Genomic DNA, 4,110 nt, shown 5'->3' with positions numbered 1-4,110 from the left:
GAGACGGGTATTTGGTGTAGTAGTGCTAACCCCACTAGGTGTAAATCCCGTAGGAAATAAATGGGTATTTGTCAGAAAGCGTAATGAGAAGAATGAAGTCTTGAGGTATAAGGCTCTCCTTGTGGCGCAAGGTTTCTCACAACACCCTGGAATTGATTATGAGGAACCATACTCTCCCGTAATGGACGTCATAACGTTCCGCTACTTAGTTAGCTTGGTAGTTTGAGAAGGACTTGAAATGCAGCTTATGGGTGTGGTTACAACATATCTCTATGGGGATCTAGATTCAGAGATATACATGAAAGTGCCTGATGGCCTTCCATTGCCCGAATCAAGTAAATCTAAACCACGGAGTGCGTTTTTGATTAAGTTGAAACACTCACTTTACGTATTAAAGCAATTCGAGCGGATGTGGTATACCCGTTTAAGTGATTATTTGATTGGGAAGGGATATACAAATAATGAGTTATGCCCATGCGTATTTATAGATAAAACGAGTTCCGGATTTGCAATTATAGTTGTTTATGTTGATGATATGAACATAATAGGTACTCTTGATGAAATAAGAGAAACCGCAAGCTACTTGAAATCTGAATTTGAGATGAAAGATCTTGGGAAAACTCGGTTTTTTCTAGGACTTGAGCTAGAACACCGAGCCTGTGGAATATTAATCCACCAGTCTGCATATGTCCATAAGATACTCGGGCAATTCAATATGGACAAGGTGTATCCTGCTAGCACTCCCATGATTGGTCGAAGTTTAGATGTACAAAAGGCTCCATTTTGTCCAAAGGAAGACGGCGAAGAGGTATTGGAAGCTGAAATTCCCTACCTAAGTGCAATAGGCGCATTATTGTACTTAACACAATGTACTCGACCTGATATATCATTCACAGTGAACTTGTTAGCTAGATATAGATCAGCACCAACTCAGCGTCATTGGAATGGTATAAAGAATGTTCAGATATCTTAAAGGAACCATTGACATGGGTCTATTTTATCCCTATGAGGATGAAATGAGGATTGCTAAATCAACCCCCTACACTGAAACCCCAAATAATGTTTTGGTTGGTTTTGCTGATGTTGGGTACCTCTCTGACCCACATAAAGCTCGATCCCAAACTGGTTATGTATTCACCATAGGGAACACAGCGATATCCTGGAGATCGACCAAGCAAACTCTTGTAGCTACCTCCACGAACCACTCAGAGATCATTGCCCTACATGAAGCGGTTCGTGAGTGTATATGGTTAAGGTCTATCATTACACATATTCGAGGGACGAGTGGTTTGAATTCCACCACTGAAGATCCAACATGCATTTTTGAAGATAATGCATCTTGTATCGAACAGATGAAGCAAGGATATATTAAGGGTGATAATACGAAACATATTTCACCAAAGTTCTTTTACAATCAGCAACAATGGTGTCTCTTAAACATTCAAGTCAACAAAGTACCGTCTGATGAGAATGTGGCATACTTATTTACTAAGTCACTTCCTAAGTCCTTATTTGAAAAGCACGTAAAGAGTATTGGGCTAAGGAAATTGTCCGAACTCCCTTGATTGAAATCAAGGGGAGATAGCGACATCAGGGGGAGTATCTAATGATATGATGTCGACATCAGGGGGAGTGTTGAACTTTTTTTCCCTTCACCGAGTTTATTTTATCCCAATGGGGTTTGTTACTCGGCAAGGTTTTTAATGAGACAACAACAACACCAGGATTATGACTCCCCGATTGAGATTATCTTTTTCCCACAGGGTTTTTATATTTTAGGATTTTCTGAAGAGAAGTGGCCAGCGTTATGAAGCAACTTTACTATGACTCAACACGTTGTACTTTTTTCCCTTCGTCAAGGTTTTGCCCATTGGGTTTTTCCTTGTCAAGGTTTTAATGAGGCAACACATTTGAAGTTCCGCTTTTGAACCGCACAAGGGGGAGTGTTATAGGGCCTATGGTCCATAAATGTGCGGTCTATTAATATATTAGGGTTTTCCCTTTATTCTTGTATAAATAGAATACTTACCTACGTAATGGGGTTCCCTTCTCTGGCTAATAAAAATTCCTTTCTCTCTCTCTTTTCTCTCTCTCTCTATTATTCTTACTCCAATAATATAGTCATTTTTAGATTTTTTTCCTTTATAAAAGATTCAACAAATATAAATCTTATTATTTTATTCTATTCCATAAATATGTTGAATTAATATTTTTTATTTTAATCATAAATGCCAAAAATTAATATAGTAGTTTTCTTTGTCATTTCCAGAACTTTTTTTTCCTTACAAATTTTTTTGCAAATGTAAAACTTATTATTTTATTCTATAATGTTGAGTTGATTTTTTTTTATTTCAGTTATAAATGTAAGAAATTAATATAGTATTTTTTTATTTTCTGTATTTTTTATAATATCTACATGAAATTATAAAAGATTAATATAGTAATCTTTTTTGTCATTTCTATACATTTTTTTTCTTTACAAAAGATTTTAAAAATATGAATCTTATTACTTTATCCGTAAATACGTTGAATTGTTTTTTTTTTAATTTCATTCGTAAATGTAAGAAATTAATATAGTATTTTTCTTTATTTTCTGGAATTTTTATAAAAAATACATGAAATTATAAAAAATTTAAATTTTTTTATTTTATTCCATAAGTATGTTGAATCGATTTTTTATTTATTTTAATCATAAGTTTCCGAAATTAATATAGTAGTTTTCTTTAGTTTTTGGATTTTCACAATAAATACACGAAATTAAAATAACAATTTTTCTAAATAATGATGGCCGTCCGTCGCGTGTGTCCCAACAATCCACCGAATCTACACCGCACATTGTCAGATCAATGTACCACATCTAACGAAATTTCATCCGACAAATACGAATGGTTTCTCAATTAGCCAGCGAGAGCGTGAGGTTATGCTCACCAACCAATAGAAGAGAGGATAAGCTCCACCGGTGCTACTTTTATTCTGGAGTGAGGGATGGTATTGAGTTTCTAGGTTGTCGATTCTAAATAAAATTTAATTTTCAGCAAATTTATAGTTTTATCCTCCCCTTTATTAATATTGACCCAATGGAGTAGTAAGATTGGGAACGGTCGTCTTCTAGTAACACATCGGTCGGTCATCCAATAGATGCCGTGTTTCAAAACTATTCTTCTAGTACCACGTCGGACATCCAACAGATGTCGTGTTTCATCCACAAAAAAAAATGTACCACAAGTTTGATGGGATCCGAGAAACAGATGGAAAGCAAAACTAGGAATTACTAGGTAGTCCAGGAAACCCAGTACTGGTTACTCTCTAATCCACCCCTAGAATAAAATTATCTGCTGGTCCAAAAACATGTTTTTGGACCAGAATATTTATTCCCTAGTCCAAAACGTGTGGGTCACACAAGACAAGTTTTTCAAAAGTACCAAAAATACCCTTTCTGCAACTCCACAAACAAATCAAATTCAGTTTCTTTCTCTTTTTTTTTTTCATCTCAGATTGTTTTCTCTGCTCCTGCGTTTTGGTTCATCACAGTATTTTATCTCGTAAATCACAGCTATTATCTCGTAAATCATCTGGGCTTCGAAATCAGATTCGAACAAGGTATTTATCTCGTAAATCATCTTCCTCTGCTGTTGTTCTTGGAATGTTGATGAATAATTAGGTTTATTCTGATCCGATTTCTATCAGAATAGTTGTCTATGATGTACATTGTTATCTTTCTTTTATGATTTCAGTTTTGTGATGATTTATATTGTTCAATTCAGTTTCCGTTCGATTTACATTGTGATTTTTGTGTGTTTCAATTAGGTATCTTAAAATCGAATTAGGTTAATCTCAGATTCGAACAATGTATGTTACTATAATCATCTGTTTCTCTTTGGTTTTCTCTGCTCCTGCGTTTTGGTTCATCACAGTATTTTATCTCGTAAATCACAGTTATTATCTCGTAAATCATCTGTGCTTCGAAATCAGATTCGAACAAGGTATTTATCTCGTAAATCATCTTCCTCTGCTGTTGTTCTTGGAATGTTGATGAATAATTAGGTTTATTCTGATCCGATTTCTATCAGAATAGTTGTCTATGATGTACATTGTTATCTTTCTTTTATG

The sequence above is a fragment of the Papaver somniferum genome, chromosome 2 (assembly GCF_003573695.1).
Source record: "Papaver somniferum cultivar HN1 chromosome 2, ASM357369v1, whole genome shotgun sequence".
Lineage (NCBI taxonomy): Eukaryota > Viridiplantae > Streptophyta > Magnoliopsida > Ranunculales > Papaveraceae > Papaver > Papaver somniferum.
The sequence above is the reverse complement of the archived record's forward strand: the minus strand, read 5'-3'. Positions refer to the sequence as shown.